This window comes from Sarcophilus harrisii, chromosome 3, assembly GCF_902635505.1.
Source record: "Sarcophilus harrisii chromosome 3, mSarHar1.11, whole genome shotgun sequence".
NCBI lineage: Eukaryota > Metazoa > Chordata > Mammalia > Dasyuromorphia > Dasyuridae > Sarcophilus > Sarcophilus harrisii.
In genome coordinates, this window is record NC_045428.1 from 235,899,214 (window position 1) to 235,923,620 (window position 24,407).

The 24,407-nt window shown below is 34.9% G+C and overlaps 1 long non-coding RNA gene across 1 annotated transcript in view; it reads left to right on the plus strand.

Annotated features, from left to right (window-relative positions):
* The first annotated feature begins 17,729 nt into the window (after positions 1 to 17,729).
* Positions 17,730 to 24,407, plus strand: part of LOC116422329 — a 31,586-nt gene continuing 24,908 nt past the window's right edge. Inside the window, exon 1 of the long non-coding RNA XR_004232922.1 lies at positions 17,730 to 18,623. This is a non-coding gene — a long non-coding RNA (uncharacterized LOC116422329). The remainder of the gene's footprint in view (positions 18,624 to 24,407) is intronic.

A 24,407-nucleotide genomic window follows, 5' to 3' on the forward strand; every position in this document is an offset into this window, starting at 1 on the left:
CTGTTCTTAAGGAAAGTTTTTATACTGTAAGCACTTTAGGGTATACTTCATATCCTAAACATTGAAAAGGAGCATGTCTTTGAATTTTTTCCTCAGCTATGTATGATTTGTAATTCTTTAGTGTTTCTATGGTCTTTTGTAGACATACTTCTAACATTTGTTCATCAGGTGTACATCCCAATATATCATCCATATAATGTAATAGCATAACATTTGGAAATGCTTTTCTTACTGGAGCAAGAGCAATAGCAACATATTTGACACATAGTAGGGCTGTCTTTCATTCCCTGTGGCAAAACTGTCCATTCATATCTTTTATAAGGCTCAGCTAAGTTAATGCTGGGCACTGAAAAGGCAAATCTTTTCATATCCTCCTTATCCAGAGGGATAGAATAGAAACAATCCTTAATGTCTATGACCCAAAGAGGCCATTCTCTAGGCAATTGAGTAGGAGATGGAAGTCCAGGTTGAAGAGTTCCCATAGTTTCCATCTGTTCATTCACCTTTCTTAAATCTGTTAACATCCTCCATTTTCCAGATTTGTTTTTTACAACAAACACTGGGGAATTCCAAGGACTTAGAGAAGGTTGTAAGTGTCCTTGGTCAAGCTGCTCCTGTACTATATCTAATAAGGCCTGTCTCTATCTAAGGGCCACTGTTCTATCCACATTGGTGTATCAGTTTTCCATTGGATAGGAACAGGTGAAAGTGTTGGCAGGCCTTCAACAGCAGCCCTGCTTAAAAAACCGAAGTACTCATTTTTAACCCTAATTATTGTAAAATGTCTCTTCCACACAGATTGATGGGGATATTTTCAATTATAAAAGGAGTAACAACTCCCTCAAAAGTCCATCTCATAGGGGCAGCACTAACTTCAGCTGCTATTGATCCTCCTACATCAGACATGTAGGTGTCTACTTTAATCTTTGGCCCGTGACTGGGCCAATTGGCACCTCTAATGACTGTATAATCTGTACCTGTGCCTACTAATCCTTCTAATGTTAGGCCAGTTATATAGATCATGAGCATAGGTCGGTCAGCTATTACAGCTGCTGTCCAGTATATTCCTGGATTTTGTGGTCTGGAGTCAGAATCTGGGTAACTATCACCAGATTGTTTATTAGGATTCTGTATGAGTAAACCTGATGCTGCTACTTCTCCTGGGTGATAAGTCACACATTGTCTACCTGTATTAGTGACTGGGATATTATCTACACATTCCCCAGTTTCCCACATCAGTGTGTGGATAGACACTGTTTTATAGTACAAAAAGGAGGTGAAATGGTCAAGCCTACCACTGTGCCTGGAGGCAAGGGATCCATAGGCTGGAGAGGAACAGATTTCATCTCTCCAGGGGGTATCTCAGTTGTCCCAGCTGCATACAACTCTATTCTCCCTAATTGTAATCCCTTTCTCCCATCAGGTTACTTCCTGGCTGATTGATTGTGTAATCCCTTTCTCCCATCATATGGCTTCCTGGCTGATTGGTCATGTCTGGGTATTGTACTTCTAGGCACTCTCTGGGTGCACCATTGGCTGCCATCATGCCCCAAGTGTTTTTTGCCTGGGGCCCTGGGGCTGGGCCCCTCATTCCGTTTGCCTGAATCTGTCTACATTCTGAGGCCCAATGGAAGCCTCTGTTGCATTTTGGACATGGGGTATTGGGTCTTGTTCTCCCACCCTGTTTTCTCATTCTGTCTCTATACCAACACTGAGCTTTCAGGTGCCCTACTTTACCACACTGAAAGCATTGACGAGTCTCTCTGGAAGTCCCTTGCCAGAAGGGATCCTGTCTTCCCATATTGGGATTTTGGGAAGTCTGCATCATAGCCTGGCTATAAAAGGCATTTGTGCCCACTATGGTACAGCATCTTATGAACTCCTCTAAAGGAGTATCCTTGTGCAGTACTAGTATAATTCTTCTGCAAATCTCATTAGCATTTTCCTTAGGAAGTTGCCTTATCAAAATGTCTGTTGCTGCATTTTCCCCATTAGTTCTTGTGATAGTTGTCTGCAAACATCCAACAAAGTCAGCAAAGGGTTCGTTTGGCCCTTGTGTTATTTTTGTGGAGGCCTCACCCTTGTTGTCTTTATTGTGGAGAGAAGCCCACGCTTTGATAACATTAGCAGCAATTTGCTCATATGCTGCTATGGAATAATTAATCTGTACTGTGACGTCTGCATAGGAATCTACACCAATTAGTAGGTCACAGGTGATTACAGCATGAGCTCCACTATGACTATTTTGTTGGGCTTGTATCCTACAGAGCTCACTATATTCAGAAAGCCATAAGTAGTTTTGTCCGGTTCTAGGCATACCCTTCCTATAGATTTCCAGTCATTAGGGGTCAAGATTTCAAAAGCCAAATTCTGTAATAACATCTTAACATAAGTTGATGTAGCCCCATAAAGAGTGCAAGCCTTTTTCAGGTCTTTGAGGATTTCTATATCAAAAGGAACATATTTTCTACTTTCTTGACCTGAAGAATTAAACTGTTGAATTACAGGAAAAATGTGATGTTGAAGTTCCATTACATCTCTCCCTTCCACTTTGGCCTTAATTTGTCACTTTTGCAATCTTGTCATAGGAGAGGCTGGATGCTGGGAAGGAGGTTCTGGTGCTGTCACTCCCCCCCCCCCCACTACCCCTCCTCCCTCCATTCTGGAGGGTGGAGTTGATGGAGGAGAGTCAATTACCTGAACCTTAAATGGGGCTGAAGCTGCCTCAGATTCATCACACCCTTGAGCCTCAATTAAGTTTCCATGTTCTGTGGGGATATGGTCATTAATCTGTTCATTGTCTTCCTCCTTTATCTCAGGCTTCCCCCTTTGGCTATTCCTAGAGCTTTTTTCTTTCTCTATAAATCATAGGGTTCTTTAAGGCCAACTGTATTGTATAAATAGACTTGATGGAAATTGAATGAGGACCGATTTCATTGTAATATGTGGAGAGCTGTTGCCCAATTAATGTCCAATTATCTCAAGCGATTTGCTCTTCCTCTAAGAACCAAGGGAAGGTGTGTTTTAATGTACCCAGAAGTCTATCTATTTGTTCCCAAGTTATAAGTAACCCTTGTTCTTCTATCAGCTTAAGCATGCTTTCTATAGCGCCACTCCTGGGTGGGGGTGGAGAGGTTGGGGACGGGGCTGGGGAATCTTTAGCTAGCATCTGTCCCATTTCAGCCAAAAATGGTTACTAGTTTAGTCTTTAAGAAAATAAGTTCCTTGTTTGTCTATTACAATACTCACCTAAGTTCCTGGTGACCAGAGACTTCTTCAGTGAAAGTAGGGTCCTTGGTTCCTACGCTTGGGCGCCAAATGTGATGACCACATATTTTAAAATCAGCCAGAGTCAGGAATTCAGGTTAAGGGAAAATCTTCAATCGTTATTCTCAGTAGAGGTGAGGAAGGATTGGAGGTGAAGGGGAGATCGCGATAGCAATGTGTGCAGCTGTGTCAAGAAGCCAATCCACCCTGTCTTTCTGCTCCTCTCTCAGCCCCTCTGCCTCCACCCACCAAAATTGTCATTTCCTATAGAACACATCAGGACTTGCACAAAGAGTGGGCGGGGGCCATTCTTTCTCCAGGCATATATATTAATAGAGTATGGTCCAATTACTATTTAGCTTCATCTGCTTGGGACCTCAGTGCATCAACTCGAGCTTCAGCCCATTACAGTTTTATATATCTAGAAAATTTTCAGAGTCAAAGTTTATGGTAGTGGTCAGCTGACCCATGATGTTCAAGAAGTCAGATGGTTGTAGGGAATGGTTAGATCCCATCTAGATCTTGTTTTGGGCTCATCCAAAATTTGTGCTATGTATTCCTGAAATTTGAATGTTTATACCTATCTGCTGATACATATCTCAAACTACCCTACTGCCTATGCCTATCAGGCAAATTTCCTTATACTCTTTACGATATAAACTCAAAGAGAGAGCCACACATTTTTCTGGTTCCCTTCTTTGTCAAATGACATAATAAATTTTTTTCTAAAATTATTTGAGGTTTTGAGGTTGTCATTCCACCCACAATTGCCAATAATTATTGTGCCAGAAATGGGATTCTTTTTTTGGTTAGTCCAAGTAAACCAGAAGGTTCTTCAAGACCACAAAAGCTAAGTAAGTCTCTGTGATTTGGGAATTGAGCATGGGTTGGACCCAAAAGCATAGAATCAAATCAGATTTGTTAAGAACCGTGTAAATGCCATTGAGTTCAGGTCAAACACTGCCACAACCCTAGAGTAAGAAGATCAAAACTGAGAACTAACTCTAAGTCTCTAGAAAATTAAGGAATTGTGTTTGATTTTAACCCACAGGCTCAGATGGATTAGAATGAACTAAACTGTCCTGAGGTATAAATTTGTAATTTCCTTGGACCAGAGGCTTTTAGGGGAAGCACTGCATTCAATTAAAATTTTACCTTTATCAGTTTTCTCTCTTTTTCTTTCTCTTCTGTATTTCTCCCTTAAATCCTCCTATGATACTTCATTCTCAAACCAACAAATAGATGTCCTAACATGCTCCTAAACAGTGCATTATGACTTGGGACTCTCAAGTGAGGGGCACCAGTTAAACCTCATGATCTTTCAGGAAGGGACCAGACCCTTTATAAGATATTTCTGTTTTGTCTTCCCCTCATACCCATTTACTTGATTGAGGAACCTTGATGAACCAGTCAAATCAGTCTCTCAACATTAATCCTACATTCATTCACTTAGGACCAACCCCAGGTTAGAGAAGACAGAAAGAAAGTAAACTTGCAGTTTTCCTTCTTATCCTCTAATGAAAGTTTAATCAAAAGATCAGTAAGAGCAAGTCTTTGCTTAACATTATAGATAGCTAAAAGAACTGTTTAAGTATATTTCATTATTTTTTCCCCCAGCCATCTAAATTTCTGCAATTATGTATAACAGTCTTTATGAGGGACTGGATGGTCTTCTTCAAAAATCTCCAAGGTAAATACAACCGCAAGTTTATTTTCTTTCTTTCTGTCATCACAACCCTAAGCATCTTAGAGCTCACAGAGATCTATTTCTCAATTTGTAGAAATCCGTGGCATTGTAAACTAACTAGAAGCTAAATTTGTGATTGCAATGTACTATCTTTAGTGTAAATTTTAAAATTATTGTTTAATAGGTTTTATATTGTTTTTGTTTTATGGCTGCTGAAAATTTTTTGGGGTGTGTGTGTGTGAGGCAACTGGAGTTAAGTGTGACTTGCCCAGGGTCACAGCTAGTAAGGGTTAAGTGTAGTGTCTGAGAGTGGATTTGAATTCATTTTTTATTTGCTAACTGCCCCTCCTGCTGAAAAATTCCGATGGATTTTTGGGAGGTTTGTTGCTAGGATCAAGATTAAACACAGGGCGCCTGTCTCTATTACTCTCTCTCCTTTCTGGAAGACAATAGATGCAATTTTTTTTTTTATTAGAAAGGTGATCCATGAATCAAAAATAAACAAATCTGAAGCTAGCTTGAAATGATTCAAGAATCATTCATTGTTTAGGTAAATCAGCTGTAAACTCACCTAAATTGAAATAAACTATGTAATTGGAGAAATAAAAGTTTAGCAATTAATTGGTATTGTAGAAGGAGATCTGTGGAGGAGAGATTCAGCGGAATATTAGACTGGAATAAGATTAGGAAGGGAAAGGAAATGAGATAGACTTTTAAAAATAGTGAAAATAAAGTGAAGTGTTGAATCAGAATATAAGAAAGATGCAATTTTGAAGCTGTAAGGTTTTAAAGACTACTGGAAGAAAAAACTGCAAGAGAGAAAGTTTAAGTATGTAAAAGTAAGAAGAGAATGGATAACATATTAAACAAAGATAAAGAAATAAAATTTTTGAAAGAAGTTTGAGAAGGTTTCTTTCTTAAATATTATTGAGATAAGTGAAGAGGGGACCCTGAAACTCTAAAAATCCTTGAAGGAGAAAATCTCCTTCAACCCTGCCTCAGTAAGACACTGCCCAGGGAATCAGATAAAGTGATTTACCTAGGTAGGGCTGGTTGAGTCTTGAGCTAGAGAATTCCAACCCTATTCAAATGTAAATCTTCCATTCAATTCAACTCAAGCTGCCCTCAGCCCCATCAAGAACAATTCCCAGCCCAGTAGCCAACTTGAGCTGTTCCAACCTTCACTAAGACATTCAATATAAAAGAGTCAAAGTAAAACCCTCTCTTTGCAGAAGTTCTCAACATGCCAGCTATGCCATGCTTGCTATGCCAAGGGTCTCTGTCCACTGGAATATTCTTTCCAGTACCATCCTCTTTTTATCCTCACTTATTTTCTAACCAGACTTTATGCCTCTCTGCCAAGATTTCTAACCTTATTTCCAATCCCCATAATAAACCTCTTTTATCAATCTAGGTTTTCAGGTCTGTAAATTCCTTTACAGAGAACCTCTGTGTCACCAGAAGGGAGTCCCCCAAACTCCCTACCCTTGAGCTGAATCACAAGGGATTGCAGGGGAGCCAAACCTGCCACTAGACCTTGGCTAGGGAGCCACCCTGACCACCAGAAACCCTAATGTCATCTTGGATCCATAAATCTAAACCTTATCATTTGCAGCTAATAGTCCTTGGGAAAACTGAGGTTTTGAATGTTATTATTTGTGCTTGTAAATCCAGATTTGATTTGATTGAAGTTTGTTTAGAAACTTAATCATAATATGATCTCTTTTAAAATGATATGTATTCTCTAATTAAGATTATTGTGGTAGATCAGAATTTAACACAAAATATATTTGTTATTTGGCACTGAAGTGATATGCTTGGAAACACTATGGATCAGGAAAACCTGAGTTCAAATTTAATCTCAGATAGTGTCTGTTTGATCACTTTCTTCCTCTATAAAATGGGGATAATAATATACCTACTTCCTGTGGTTATTGCATCAAAGTGCTTAGCACAGTGTCTGGCACATGGTAAGTGCTATATAAACATTAACTATTATTAAGTAGAATTCTCCTAAACTGGTTTTAAATATGATTTGTATAGAGTGAAAAACTGATAGAATGATGAGATGATTTTCTACATAACAAGATTTGGAACTGCATTATATTGAATTGGTATAACTTGACTGGCAAAAAGTTTGGTGTTGGGTTTTAAAATCCATAATATTTTATATGTTATTGATAGGCACCTAATTTTTTCTTGTATTATGATTATAGGAAAATCATTATATAGGAAATGCCATTAATTTGAAAAATGATACCAATGGAGGATAGAATTATATAATTAGAAAATCAACTCTTTTAATCTGGTTGCTATTAGATTATGAATTGAGATATTAAGGTAATTGAGGGTTGAGTATGCATGAGCATCATTTCAGGAAAATCTCTTCTGTGGTTTTATGGCCAACTTCCTGTTCCATGCTAGATTCCCATAGGCAGGCAGGGCCTCATGATTGCCTCTTCAATCTGACTTAGTTTACCTATAGTCTACTTAACAATATTTGTTTCTTTAAGGGAAATGAGATTTTTGACTCTACTTAACTAAGTTTATTAAATTTTTGTGAAAATTTGCAGCCTAATGAATTTTTTTCAACTTTTGCTTTCAATGCCTGAAAAATCTCCTCATATTATGTAGAAGGTTGGCACTTACCTGATCCCTTCCCCTCTTTAAAGTAATTCTATCAGGCTTTAGAGAAGATAATTAGAAGGATGTCTTCACTGAATTGAGTTATTTTAATGAACTTTCTTTGCAACCTTAACTCAATTCTCTGCTACAAGAATGCTGAACTTCAATAAGCCCAAAGAGGGAAATTGTGGGAAAATATTTTATTTTTTGTTGTTTATTAATACTGTTTGAATCTAACTTTACATGTCTAAAAAATTTTCTAGTTAAGATGAAGGTCACATTGACCTCTGAGTTTCTCAGGAAGCCAGGTGTCTGCAGGGAATACTTAGATCCCACCCAGCCAGTCTTGTTTTGGGTCCACACAAAACTTCTGTTTTGGGTTCCCCAAATTTGGATATTTAAGCTTACCCTGATCAAACTGCCCTATGGCCAACCTGTGGCTAATCAGGTAAATGTCCTTATATCCATGTCTGAATTCTACAAAAAATAGCTTCAGAAGACTCAAAGAGGGAATCACACTTTTTTTTTTTTTTCTGGTTTTCTCCTTTATCAAATGATTTAATAATTTTTTTTTGTAAAGTTATTTCAAATTTTTGGATTTGATCTCTGCTCAAAATTACCAAAACTTTCTAAGGGAGATTTTAAAACCTTCCCAGGAAGCTGAAAGTTGAGGTCATAGGTCACCAATGCTTTACTCAGTGAAAGGGAGTACAGGCCAGAGCTTTATCTGCTTCCTTAAATGTTAGTCTAGAAGTATAATCAAGTTCAATCTAACTTCTGATTGCTTTGTCATCATGGAGGAGAAAAAGAGTTTCTCAATCTCTGTACCCAAGACTTTCTTTCTTTCCCACAAAATGCTAGTTCCACAATGAATACACTTAGCAAATAGCAAAGAAACCAATTTATCCAAATAAAACAAAACAGAAATCAAAGATATATGTGAGAGAAAAACAATGAGGGAGTTCTTCTATTGGGAGCAAGATGACTGAGTTTAAGAAAGAGAATATTCTGGGGTTTTATACAAAGGGAAGTTTCCCAAAGAGTAGCACACTGGAGATAGGGAAGTAATGGAAACTACCACCTCTTATATATTTCCAGAGTCTTTTCTTTTAGTCACCTGAAGTGGAACTGACTTCTACCATATTTCTTCCTGAAGGTAGAAGCCAGAAGCGCCACAGTTGGTAGGAAATTCAACTAATTTTGAAGAAGTCTGCAATTCTACCATTCTCACCAATTCTACCTGAAGTAAGCCAGGGCATTCATATATACCAGTGAGGAAAAAGTCCCATACTAATGGGTTTGGAGACAGGGGCTGCATACAAAATGCTCTGTTTGACATTCTAAGCTTTCATAACCTAGCCCCTTTTTACCTATCCAGTTTTCCTACATCTTACTCTCCTACAGGTATTTGATCCAGTGATCCTGGCCTTCTGGCTATTCCATGAATCTCTTGGTTCTGGGCTTTTCCTCTACATATCTGCTTTGTTGGCTCTGCTTATTAATTTCCCTAGTTTCCTTTAATTCCCAGTTAAAATTCTATCTTCCACAGGTAGCTTTCCTTAACTCCTCATTTCTAGAGTCTTTCCTCTGTTAATTATTTCCTACTTATACTGTTTACATGTTTTCTCCCCTTTAGATTATAAGCTCCTTGAGGACAGAAGTTATGTTGCCTTTTTTTTGTATCCCCAGAGCTTTTAGCATCATATCTGATTCATAATAGGCAGTTGATCAATCTTTGCAGAGACCAAATAGTTAGAAGATTCATAACCAAGTGAAAAGCAACTTCTTAGGAGCTGTTTGACTAGTTTGACTAGTCCTCACCTGCAAAGGCTCTGATTTCTATTTCCTAATCGCCTAAATAAAAGATAGCAATTCTAGGTTTGGCACTTTAGCATTACTAAGAGAAAGAAGATATAAAGCTTCCCCAAATTGCCCTTTGTTTTTTTTCTGCCCTCTTTAGTATGACAGGGAAAACCAAAAAGTGGAAAGGGAAGTTTTGTTGCTGCTTTGCAGATTGCAAGACAACAACATAAAGAAGGATCCTTACTTGTCTAGTCAAATAAACTTTAGCTATGTTACTGTGAACTTGTTTGATAGAATTTGGTTGAGTAAATAGTTGGCAATGGGACATATAGGGTGTTAAAGGAGGACTAACTCCTCTGATGTAAAAGTTTGCTAAAATCTTCTCAGCACTGTTCATCCACTCTTGGTGTCCACTTGGCACTCAGCTCTTACCTCTGGCTCCAAGAAGCTACAGCATATTCAGTGGCCATACCCTAGTAAAACTATCACAGTAGATGGAGTAAACCAGGTTGAGGGTAAAAAATCTCAAACCAAAAGATGAATTAGGGCATGTGCCATGAAAGAAGTTGAAGCAGGTTCTGTGGAGCACTTAGAGCTCTGTTAGACATCAAAGACATTCATTGCATCTCCAGCCATTTCTTTTGAGAAATGTTCTTTTGACTTTTGTCTTTCCACTGGACTTCAAAGATTCAGGAAGAGAGATGGAGGCTGATGATTTTGTGGAACTCTGCAAACAATTCACAATCCAATTCACACACAAATCAAGACATAATCCTGTGATATCATTAGTCTTTTTCAAAAATGAAGGATGAACAACAATAATAATCTTGCAATAACCATAATGATGAATTTTTCAGTTTTATGACTTAAAGGGAATTTCTAAATTAAAATTTTTCCAACTTTTCAGTGCCATTTTAAAGCTGAGCTTTAGTGTAAAGGACTTGTAAATACAACATTGATTCAAATATAGAAGAGTACTTAATAAGCTCAAAAGTTGTATCAGCAGAAAGGCAATTATCAGAGAAGCAGTTTGTATTCAAATGAACTTAAACAGACCAACAACATTTTAATTCAAAGGACCATATGGATTATCTTGACCTTATGGGTTTTAAGTGGTTCCCTGGCTTGTTTTGTAAGTATGTACCCGTTCATCACCAAGTATATCAAATGTATTAGTGAGAAAGTATGATTCAGGTTTAAGTGTGAATATTTCAATGAATTTTATTACTTATTAGAAATATATGAATATATCTATGAATATGAATATCTGTTGTATTATTTATTTTGCTTTGGTGCTATTAAATATTTATGTTTAAGATCTAAAAGTGTTATTATTATTATTAGTGGGTGGTTTGTGCAAATCAAAACACATCAACAAGGGACTCAGAAACTAAAATGATGACTAGAATTTCCCCATATAAAATTTTTCTTAATCCCCAAGATAATATGTGTCATCATATGATCATGTTCTGTCATAGGAAACCTAGACCTTCCAGTATGAGAGCAGGTTGAAATTAATAAACCAAGGCAGAGACTGAATGTGTACACATGCTACATGAGAAATATGAGGTAATATACAGTAAATTACAACTCCATATATATTTGGGCATTACAATGTGTCTAAGAATCACACAGATTTTAGGTCATTTATAACTATTGTGCATTAAAAATATAACCTCACCCAATGACCGATATTGCAATTCTTGACATAAATGAAACAAGAAGGGAGAAAGGAATTACAACTAAAGCAAAGGATGGCTCACAGGTGTGAGGTAAAAAAGAATTTCTTTGATTTATAATATATGCCCATGGGCAACAAACAGTGTTTTTTCATGTTTAGAAAGGTTGCTAATAAAGGTACTTGCAAAAAGACCACCAGAATCAATCAATTTGATACCAAAATAGAATAAGTCTTGAAGAACTTGATAAGACCTCTAAATTTACTCAGAAAGGTAATTTTGATAGCAATTAAAGAGCTGACTTTGGACAAGACCCAAGGTGTTCAATTCCAAATTGTCAAATATTGACAGTGTTTCCTCAGGCAAGTCATTTATGCTTTCCTGCTTCCAAGAAAAGAGAAGGTGCTGAAATGCACTGGGAGAGGAAGTCCTCATTAGGAACTTCTTCACCAATGAACTTACACACTAAGTAAAAAACAAAAACAGAAACATGTTTATACTTGGTCACAACAATGTAAGAGTGAGAGTAGGTCAGAGTAATAAGAAAAAAAAAAAAAAAACTAAAACAGAAAGTATGAATCTAGGGGAAGACCAGAATGAAAAGATCAGGAACTAAATGGAAGATGCATACTTTTATAAGGTGAATACTTTAAGAAAAGGTTTGGCATTGATTTTTTTTTGGTTCCACTGCCTGCAGACCAAATAGATGTCTTATTTTATCCTTCCCTTAGGTATCTCTCTCCTACCTTGAGAGAGCTAAGTGGTATCTTGCCTCAGGCACTAGATCAGCTACTAGGTCCCATATTGATTATCCCCCCAATCATAAGCATCCCAGGTTTATCAAGCTATTTAAATTAGCTTTTATAAAAAGAATATTTACTTAAAAAATAAAGGAAAAGCAATTTTCTCCAAAACATCAGGTTCATAATCTACCTTGGTCTCTGAAGAGGGGAAAAGAATTAAATTCAAAGTTTAGTTCAATTGTTACACAGTTTATAGTCCCATTAAATCCCAAGTGAAAAGTAATACACTGTATTATTCCCTTATTTCTCTTCTGGCCTCCTGGGTCTTCAAGACATCCCTTCTTGATTAGTTATAACATTCTGCTGTAATCCTTGGCTCCTAGATCTCCATAGCTCAAGTAATCAGGGTCAGACATTCTATTCCCTGCACCAAGAATTGAAAATGACAAAAAAAAAAAAGAGTACCTTAAGCCCCACATAATGGTACTCTGAGACCTTCCCCATCACCGCATGATCCTTTAGCCTCTGGATGTCATTGTGTGACGGTGAGTGACTGTGTTTTAGTCATGTGGATTTAAAGATCCTGGACATTCTGGCTATCCAGTAAATAGAAAGATCATTCACATTGACTTGATAGATCAATGCAATGTCCATGCACCAATTTACCTGGCTCCCCAAAGCAGGTTCTTGTTATGTGGATAGATATGTATTATAGTAAATACTGGATTAACAAGCACCAGATAATGTCAGCAAAAAATAGGATTATATTTTTATCAGATTATTAATTTGTCAGACAAAAAAATCAGAAGTATTAAAAAAACTAGAAAAAATCATGATAAAATAGTATGATTTAGAATTAAAACAATTCAATATTGAATGCTCTAAACAAATAACAGATAATGAAAAATAAATAATGAACAGTAGAAATTAAATTGACACACATACTGATATCAATTAATATAAAGACTTTTTAAAATTAATTTTTTAAACTAACAAGCTCTGCTCATATCTTTCTGTAAAACTTTTCTTCATTATACCATAACATCCTCTTCACCCTGAAAGTTCACTGATTCCCTATGACATCTTTTTGCTCAGTACCTTCTAGAACATACATTTTAAAGCAATACACGTGGTGGTTCAATGGATAGAGAAGCAGGCCTGAAGTCAGGAAAACCTGAATTCAGATTCATCTTTAGATATTTACTAGTTCTGTGACCTGGGCAAATCACTTAACTCTCAATTTTCTTAGAAGTAAAATAAACTGGAAAAGGAAATGGCAAACCACTCCAGTATCTTTGTCAAGAAAACCCTATATGTGATCACAAAAAATCTGACATTACTGAAAGAACTAAAAAACAAAACAAACAAACAAACAAAAAAACCCAAACCCAACATTATAATTCCTTCATTCCTTTTTGGGCACTGACTTTCACCATGTTACAGCAACCTTCTTATCCTTAAAGTTCACTTCTCTCCTGAGGCTTTCTCATTTTGAAAGTACACTCATTTTCTGCAGTCTCTCATCTTTGGAATCTCATTCCACCCAAGCAGTCCCTTCTTCTCACTGGTAATTCTTTCTAGTACCTCCATGTTAAAAAAAAAAAAAAAAAAAAAAAAAAAAAAAAAGTGCTCAGTCCAATAATATTTTCTTGTCCAAGCCACTTTGGATTTTGTTCCTGAATATGAATTTTCTTTAACCTGTTATATAGCTTCCATATCTTTGAGAGAATTGTCTGAATGAAACCCTCAATCTTATAAAACTGAGATTTAAGTTTATTTTGAGATTTAAGTTTACTCTCTGATAAATTTCACCTTTCATCTCATCTCCTTCCCAACTCAGAATGTCCTTAAGCTTGGCTCCTCTTAGAAATCAGATCATATAATCTTGGATCTTGGTTTATATCCTGTTATTTTTTTTCTTGTAATGCATAAAAATCTCTCTTCCCTGGCATTTGGGATCTAACGCCAGCTAACAGGTTTGGATCCAATTTGCTATGCAATTGGCATTCATTGCTTAATAAATCAATATTCTCAAAAGCTTGAACATTTGTTTTCTCAATTATTTCAGATTTCATCCATTACATTCTAGAAGATCTCTCTTCACCTGAGCCTTTTCATCTTGAAGTTCACTCTACCAATGTGATTTCAACCTGGAAGGAAATTGTACTTCTTCATAATTAGTCTTTCTCTTTGGACATTCATCTTAAAGAGAGTTTCTCACTAGCAAACAACTATGATATGGATAAATGTATTTCTTTGCCATTCTCTTTGTTTACTGTGAAATTAGTATTGGTGGAAAAACTCTTAAGCTTTGAGTTCTTTTTCCTTCCTAATAATAACAAAGCAATCAGAAATTAGTTTGAGCCCCTAGATCATGTCCCCATGAGTAATACTATTGAAGAGAACACATAGATATAATTCTAGACCAATAACCCCTCTCATAGAGGAGAGCAGAGTGGCCTTAGGCACCAATTTTGTACTTCCCCTTCTGAAAGAAATGAAAGTCTTCTTTGGAGAAATATAGGGAGAGAAGAAATTAGAGATGTTTATTTAGCCACTCTATGAGGCACACAATGACGACTTCTTTCTTACACATTGGAGTCCTCTCTTGAATATATACTTTACAGAGCAATCTGAGGTGACACCATTACTAAATTTGTATCCATTATGGCTTAGTTTTTTATATGTAATCTAGTCAATAAATTACAATTTTATATTTTCCCTCAGCAGAATAGTGAAACAAATGACTAGCTTATGAAAGCATTTGTGTTCCACAAGTTATTCAATGACAAGAAATCACTCAAATATTTTCAAATGAAACACATAATTCTCAATTGATTATCCAAAATTCAGTATTGCAAAAATTATATTCAATGAGTTTAGATTTGTTTTCCTTCAACCTCTTTTGAGAAAGTAACTTTCTGCTTCTTCTTAATACCATGAATGACCCAAAGACCAAAAAACATAATGCTTTTCTTTTTTTCTCATTAGTTTTAATGACTTCCTCCCTTATTAGTTTAAACAAATAAAAGACTAAAATGTGCTTGATAATTATTTACATTAAGGTAAAAACCAACCAGCTGGAAATTGACAATCATTGTTTGATGTAAAATTAGCTCTTTATTCCTAATCCTTCAAGATGTTGTTTACAAGAAACACATTTGACACAGAGAAATACACACAGATCAAGGTAAAAGGCTTTAGCTGAAGTAAAAAAGCAGGTGTAGCAATTCTGAGCTCAGATAAAGCAAAAGTGAAGAAGAGATCTTATTAAAAGAGATAAACAGGGAAAGGATTTCTTGATAAAGGATACTCTAAACAAAGAAGTAGTAAAATACTAAATATATATACACCATGTGGTAGAGTAGCCATATTCCTAGAAAAGGTTTTAAGCCAATTACAGGAAAAAAAATATACAGCAAAACTCTATTAGTGGAGGACCTCAACCTTCCCTTCTCAGAGTCAGACAAATCTAACCACAAAATAATGAAGAAAGAAACAAGGAAGGATAATAGATTTTTGCCATAATTGACCATATCAATAACAAAACAAACAGAAATCATATGATAATTTCAATAGATGCAGAATAAGCTTTTGACAAAATACAGCACCCATTTCTATTAAAAACTCGAGAGAGCACAAGGATAAAGGAAGCTTTCCTTAAAATAATAAGCAGTATCTATCTAAAACCTATAGCCAGTATTATTTGTAATGGAGAGAAGCTAGATACATTCCCAATAAGATCAGGAGTGAAACAAGGATGCCCATTACCACTATCATTAAACGTTATACTAGCAACGTTGACTTTAACAATAGCAAAAGAAAAAGAAATTAAAGGAATTAGAATAGGAAACGAGGAAATAAAACTATCTCTCTTTGCAGGTGATATGATAATATACTTAGACAATCCTAGAAAACCATCCAAAAAATCTATTGGAAACAATTCACAACTTTAACAAATTTGCAGGATATAAAATAAATCTCCACAAATCATCAGATTTTCTATATATAGTGGCAAAGCCCATCAACAAGAGATAGAAAGAGAAATTCCATTTAAAATTAGTGTAGACAAAATAAAATGCTTGGGAGTTCACCTGCCAAAACAAATCCAAAAATTATATTAACACAATTGCCAAACACTTCTCACATAAATAAAGTTGGATCTAAACAATTGGAAAAATATTAATTGTTCATGACTGGGCTGAGCTAATATAATAAAAATGACAATTCTGACTATATTGGTCTACTTAAGTAGTTCAGTGCTATACCAATCAAACTGCCAAAACATTATTTTATAGAACTAGAAAAAATAATAAACTTTATCTGGAAGAAAAGGTCAAGAATATCAAGAGAATTAATGAAAAAAAAATTACAAAGGATGGTGGCTTAGCACTATCAAACCTAAAACTATATTATAAAGCTGCCGTAATTCAAAGTATTTAGTACTAGCTAGAAATAGAGTGGCAGATCACTGAATAGGTTATATATATGACATAATAATCAAGGCCTATAGGATTCTAGTATTTGATAACCCCCAAATCTGCAGCTTCTGTAATAAGAACTCACTATCTGATAAAAATTGTTGGGAAAACTAGAAAATAATATGTCAGAAACTTGGCATAGACCTACATCTCACACCCCATACCAAAAGAAGGTGAAAATGAATACATGATTTGGGCATAAAGATGATACCATAAACAAATTAGGAGAACAAGAGATAATTCACCCATCAGATATTTGGAGATGGGTGAATTATCTCTTGTTCTCCTAATTTGTTTATGGTATCATCTTTATGCCCAAATCATGTATTCATTTTCAGACATTTGGAGAAGGAAGGAATTTATGACCAAAGAAGAACTAGAGAACATTATCAAAGGCAAAATGGACAACTTTGCATTTTTTCTTTTTTCTGTTTTTTTCTCTCCCATTGTTTTTTCCCTTTTGATATTCTCTTTCCAAACATGATTCATACAGCAATATGTATTAAACAATAAGTAAATTAAGAAAAACAAAAAAGTCAAAAAGACCCACATCCACAAAAAATCAATAGAAATAATAGTCTTCAGTAAAATCATTCTGACCTAAATATGTTTTTCCTCTTTGATGATTCCTAAAACCTAATTAATTTTTTTCTTATTGTTTATTGCTTTCTTAGTAATATTTTAAATTTAAATAATTTTAGATTTTTCTAAGTACTTCTAGTTATTTTAAATTCTCAGTTTTGTCAGTATTTAACTGCATATAGTAGGTTCTGATAATTCTTTTTTTTTCTTCTCTGTATTTTTCATTTAAAATATTAAATTGACAACTGGTTGTAATTTTGTCATTTGTAATTCATAGATCCTCATATTGCCTTCTTATTCTAAAGACTATTTTGGGGCTATCTCAAATTTTGAATTAGAAGAAAGAATTGAATTTTTAAAGAGATGTATGTAGAAAAGAGAAGAAGGGGCACCTCAAGAGCTGAGCCTGAAAATATGAGTGGCACAGGGGCACCAGGCAAAAGAAGGAAGAATAATACTGAACTACTGCGTAGAAGACAGATACAAGGAACTATTAGCCCCTACAGGCATCTTGAAACAGAAAACAGTGCTGAAGCCACTGTTGCACTCACTTCCTCAAGGATTGAGGAAAATTCTAAGGAAAGGTTTGATCTTCCTTCAACTCCCCTTCTTTGATTCTTACTCATTAATATACTGTAACACATTTTATTTTATTTTTCCAAGCTGCAGTTTCAAATAACCCTAATTTCTGTTTTAACCATAAAGAGAAAGGATTTCAGTTTTATTCATCTTTTCCAAGAATCCATTTTGGCTCTTTTTTTTTTTCAATTCTGAAATCTTTTTGTGTCCTAATTTTCAAAATTATATTATTTCTGTTTATGTCAATTTTTTATTTTAAAAAATCTCATGGCCTTTTCATTTATTTTTTTTTAATCAGAGAAGTGCTTTTTTTTCCCTGAAAAATCTTAATCCCCCAAATTTTAACACATCATCTTTTTATTCTTTTATATGACTATTGATTGTTTCTATGATTTATTCTTTGATCCACTCATCATTGAATTTTTATGGCTATAGTCACTTTTATGATTTGGTTTCTATTCCCTATACTAATTACATTTTAAAAATACCATTGTTTATACAGGATATGTTTAGTATTTTATTTCTTTTAACATTTACAGTTTTTCTATATCTTACTACATGGCCTTTTTTGGTAAAGTGCCACATCATTCTGAGAAATATATATAATTTTAATGTTTCATTCAGAAGATACCATCTGACTTTCATTTATTAATGAATTGCTGTTTGGTTTGTGAATTTATTTGCTATTGCAGTTACATTATGTTTAGTTACATGACAACTCTTAGTTTCTCTAACATTCTTTAACCATATGATGTAACTTTAATGACCCACCAAACTCATGCCTACCACATAGTGAACCCCAGCCCATGGCCACTCACAGGGGCTCTCTTAGCACTCCTTCCCACCTCTGGAATAACCATGTGATTTCACTTCCACTCTACCCTCCTTCTCTTCATTATTGCTTCATTGTTCATGACTCCTTAAATTCCTTGTTTATCTGTTAATGTGAATTTTAACTTTTTTGTCTAATAACAGAATTGCACCATTTGACTTTTTGTATTCAGCAAATACATAATTTTTTTCCCAACTTCTCATTTTGATTCTGTGTGTGATTACTTTGTGGACAATTTTAAAAAATAAATAACTGATTGCTGTATTTTGTCTTGTTCATCCTTTGACTCTATGTTGAGAACCTGGAATTAGAATCTGGAACCAACAGAGGAGAAAGTATCTTTTGGTAAGTCACTGAGAGGGAATTCTTAGGGGTGGGGAGGAGAAGGAATCTTTGTCTCCTCATTTTCCCACTCTACTAGATAATGACCTTATGAACTTGGAAAGATCATAATATTTTAGACTTCCCATGCACATCCTGGCAACATCCCTAGAAAAGCAGTAACTTATTGATATGTCTTGAATGAGACGCTAGGACAAACTAGACATATTCATAAAAGGTATCTAGAATTTTATAAAGATTCCATCAGAAAATTAAGACATACCTTACCAGACTTTATTAGAAATCCATGTAGAATGAAAAAAATTCTAATAATTGGGAGCTGTGAGCTTGCTCCTTTGTCATATGAACTCTCTAAAGCTGAACCTTCTTTTCCTTATGTAACTGTGAAAGAATGTGCCCCAAACTTTGAAGAAGTGAATTTAAAAAAAAAATTATCAACTAAAAGCCTCATTTCCAAAATATATAGAGAATTGACTCAAATGTATAAAAAATCAAGCCATTCTCCAATTGATAAATGGTCAAAGGATATGAACAGACAATTTTCACATGAAGAAATTGAATCTCTAGTCATATGAAAAGGTGTTCCAAATCTTTATTGATCAGAGAAATGCAAATTAAGACAACTCTGAGATACCCCTACACACCTCTCAGATTGGCTAAGATGACAAGAAAAGATAATGATGAATGTTGGAGGACATGAGGGAAAACTGGGACACTGATCATTGTGGTGGAGTTGTGAACGGATCCGACCAGTCTGGAGAGCAATTTGGAACTACGCTCAAAAAGTTATCAAACTATGCATTCCCTTTGATCCAGCAGTGTTACTACTGGGCTTATATCCCAAAGAGATCTCAAAGAAGGGAAAGGGGACCCCCATGTGCAAAAATGTTTGTAGCAGCCTTTTTTGTAGTGGCTAGGAATTGTAAACTGAATGGATGCCCATCAATTGCAGAATGGCTGAACAAATTGTGGTACATGAATGTTTTGGAATATTATTGTTCTTTAAGAAATGACCAGCAGGATGATTTCAGAGAGGCTTGGAGAGACTTACATGAACTGATACTGAGTGAAATGAGCAGAACCAGGAGATCATTATACACTTCAACAACAATATTATATGATGAACAATTCTGATGGACGTGACTCTCTTCAACAATGAGATGATTCAAGCCAGTTCCAACTGTTCACTAATGAAGAGAATCACCCGCACCTAGAGAGAGAACTATGGGAACTGAGTGTGGATCACAACATAGCATTTCCACTCTTTCTGTTGTTGTTTGCTTGCATTTTTGTTTTCCCTCTCAGTTTTTTTTTACTTTCTTTTTAGATCTGATTTTTCTTGTGCAGCAAGATAACTATATAACTATATATTTTATATACTTTAACATATATTAACATATATATTTATATATTTTTAACATATTTAACAAGTATTGGATTACCTGCTATCTAGGGAAGGGGGTGGGGGGAAAGAGGGGAAAATATGGAAAAGAAGGTTTTGCAAGGGTCAATATTACAAAATTACCCATGCATATGTTTTGTAAATAAAAAGCTATAATAAAAAAAAGAAAAAAAGAAAAAAAATTATCAACTAGACTTATCATAAAACCGCAGTAAATATCTCTAACTAAAAGCTAGTTGAATATCAATTGATAATCAATGGAGGAAGCTCATAAGAAACAGCATTAGAAATACCAAACCCTTAAAGTTAACCCTAAAATACTAGTTTTTCAGTATAAATAAGGCTTTGGGACAATAGTCCCAGAAGCATCAAATATATAAAGAAATTAAATTTCATTTGTAATACTCATTTTATAAAAATCTGAAATATTATGCATGTTGATGTTTTAAGGAAAGAAAACTAGAGTAAATGGAAATGTTAACTGAATATAGAGCACATTATTACAAGTTATGCAATATGGGGCCTTTGCAAGCATGGTGGATGTGAGTGCAAAGTATTTAGTTATTCTGGACTCTGCCATTTACTCCCTATGTAATTTTGATTAAATTGCTTTTTCCCTTTGGACTTCTATATATAGGGTATATATGTTGCTCAAGCACATGTATGTATGTCCTCATTAGTTTTTCTAAATCTGACTTGTGAAGAAGCTTTTATAGATATCTTATTTATCTTGCCTATCCCTCTCCAAAGAAAACTTTGTTTTCTGCCTAAAGGGGAGCTGAAGGGGTGACATACTTGGCCCTGTTCTCCTTAGAGAAGAGATATTGAACTAGAATTATATCCATCTGACATTTTTAATGTTGCTAGTCTTTGTTGTTGTTATTCAGTAATTTCAGTCATGTCTGACTCTTCATGCCTCATTTAGGATTTTCTTGGCAAAGATGCTAAAATGGTTTGCCATTCACTTCTTTAGCTTATTTTATAGATGATGAACAGAGACAAAGAGAGTTAAGTGATTTGCCCAGGGTTACACATGTAGTAGATGTATGAGGCCAGATTTGGATACAAATCTTTCTGACACAGGACCCAGCACTCAATCCACTGTACCCATTGGTAGTGTAGGAGAAATATTTTTTTTTCTTAATTTCAAGCTGTTTTCCTGCTCACTATATCTTAAAAATAAGATTTTATATCTTATAACAAAAGCCAGTATAAAAATCCTTGAGGCCTTCTAAATATGCCAGAACCTGTAAATGGCAAATAAATCCATTTACCCATGTAGAAATTAGAAAAGTTATACAAGCGACAATATATAAGAAAATACACAAAATAAATGAACTTTCCCATTAGTAAAGCAAGTCAGAGAGGTTTTGATCTCAAAGGGAAATTCCTTAGAAATTAAGAATGTGTTGAACTGGCTTTTCCATGTGTGATAAGATTAATATCTTTCCTTCTAACAAGGGTTAGGTCTGTGATTCTTCTTTATCTCCCTAAAGGAGAAAGCATTCCAGGGAACTGATTGGCCTCTATTTCCATGGTGCAATTCTTTGGTCTCTGAAAGGCATGAAAAGTCCCAATTATGGGCAATGAGAGTCTTTCTGACTTGGTGAATTTCAGAACACTGAGTAAGTCACTTTATCCTGATTTGCTAACCAAATGTTTCAATATGGACATATCCAGATAAACATATGATGTGTTTTATTAAGTCAAAGTAAATCTCCTTTTGTTAACTATTCAATGATATACAAGTACTTCCCTTTATGCTAACACTGAACCTAAACTAAGAGGATTCTGGCATTCGGATTAGTTGTAATATCTCATATATTTCTCTTCCATTGTCCATTCTTTCTCTCCTGAGAACTTCTCCCCAAAGAAAAATGTAACTTCCTGTTTTCTCTCCAATCAAGAAAGAATAATATCAAAGCTTTTTCAAAAGCTCTGCCTTTCAGACAAGTACATATGGAGTTACCATTCTCTCAGTCAATGAGGAGAATTTTAAGCAAATATTTCAGCATTAAGGCTTGGCTATATGTAAAATAGAGTTTAGTTGTACTAGATGAGTTGTTAAGTCCTTTCTAGTTCTGAGACAGTGAAAAGGATACCCTTGATCTCACACTCTGAAGAAGTTATGCTGGCTTTATCTATACTCTTAGTGCCCTCTAGTGCTCAACTATAATATGACTATACCACAAAGTCCTCATAAAAAATCATAGACTTATAAAAGGTTAGAGCTAGAAGAATGTTTAAAGATCATTTGGTTCAATCCCTGCATTTTTACAGTTAAGGAAAAGTTAAATTATTTGCCTAAAATTATGCAGTGAATTAGTGGTATTAGGTTCTGGACCATGCTGTTTCTATAGTTTATATATTTAAAATTAAATTAATATATCTGTAATTCCATTCATAAATAGTCCTATTCCCTTAGTCAATGAAGAGTATCTTATGTACATGTCACAACACTGAGCCTGGGCCAAATGTAAAATGAAAGGATTGAATGGACACATCTCAGTTTCCATTAAAGTACTTTTATGTTCAGGAATGTACTAATTAAATGATAATAACTGTCCATATATATACATAACACATATATTTACATATATGTAGAACACTTTTAAATTTAATCTGCATTATTAAAATTTTTTCTAAAAATAGACTTTATTAAGTCTAGAAAATTAACAAAGCAATAAATTGACCTTAATTTGTAGCAATTGCCAATTTCTAAGTTTTAAGTTCTTACACTGACACTGACACACAATTGACACTTTAAAGGTAGTCTCAAGCTTACTTCAACACCACTATTCCAAATTAGACCAAATTATATATTAATTCTAAGTAAAAAAACTCAAATTAACAATAACAAGACATATTTGGCCTAAAATAAATAAATAGTGACTGGAAAATTGAAGCTTCCCTAATATGATTAAGCTAAGATTTGTAGATCAGATTCCCTGGTCTTCAATACAAATTATTCCAACTCCTTCTTGCATTTTGTGTTGAGTGCAGAATAGTCCTGTATTATTCTAATTTATTTTCCTCCTGATCACTTGCAGAACTTGTTTCTGAATTGAATTGTTAAATTTAGCCACATGTGGCTTAGCTGTACCTGATCTAAAATTATATTATAAAGCAATGGTCACCAACACCATTTCGTATTGGCTAAGAAATAGACTAGTTAATCAGTGGAATAAGTTAGGTTCACAGGACAAAATAGTCAAACTATAGCAATCTAGTGTTTGACAAACCCAAAGACCCCGACTTTTGGGATAAGAATGCACTATTTGACAAAAACTGCTGCGAAAATTAGAAATTAGTATGGCAGAAACTAGGCATGGATCCACACTTAACACTGTGCACCAAGATAAGATCAAAATGGCTTCATGATCTAGGCATAAACAATGAGATTATAGAAACTGGAAATTGAGTGGATGCCCATCAAATGGAGAATGGCTCAGTAAATTGTGGTATATGAATGTTATGGAATATATTGTTCTATAAGAAATGACCAGCAGGAGGATTTCAGAAAGGCTGGAGAGACTTACATGAACTGCTATTGAGTGAAATGAGCAGGACCAGGAGATCATTATATACTTCAACAACGATACTATATGATGATCAGTTCTGATGGATGTGGCTCTCTTTAATGAAATGAACCAAATCAGTTCCATTTGTTCAAAAATGAATAGAACCAACTATACCCAGTGAAAGAACTCTAGGGAATGAGTGTGAAGCACTACATAGAATTCCCAATTTCTCTAATTTTGTCTGCCTGCATTTTTGATTTCCTTCACAGGTTAATTTTACATTATTTCAAAGACCAATTCTTGTGCAGCAAAATAACTGTATGGATATGTATACATATATTGTATTTAACTTATACTTTATTTTTTTTTCTTTTGAAAAAAATTTCTTTACAACATTATCCTTTGAACTCACTTCTGTTCTGATTTTTTCCCTCCCTTCCTCCACCCCCTCCCCCAGATGGCAAGCAGTTCTATACATGTTAAATATTTCACAGTATATCCTAGATACAATATATGTGTGCAAAACTGAACAGTTCTCTTGTTGCATAGGAAGAATTGGATTCAGAAGGTAAAAATAACCTGGGAAGAAAGACAAAAATGCAAACAGTTTACTTCATTTCCCAGTGTTCTTTCTTTGGGTATAGCTGCTTCTGTCCATCATTGATCAATTGAAACTGAGTTAGGACTCTTTGTCAAAGAAATCCACTTCCATCAGAATACATCTTCATACAGTATCATTGTTGGAGTATATAATGATCTCCTGGTTCTGCTCATTTCACTCAGCATCAGTTCATGTAAGTCTCTCCAAGCCTTTCTGTATTCATCCTGCTGGTCATTTCTTACAGAAAAATAATATTCCATAAC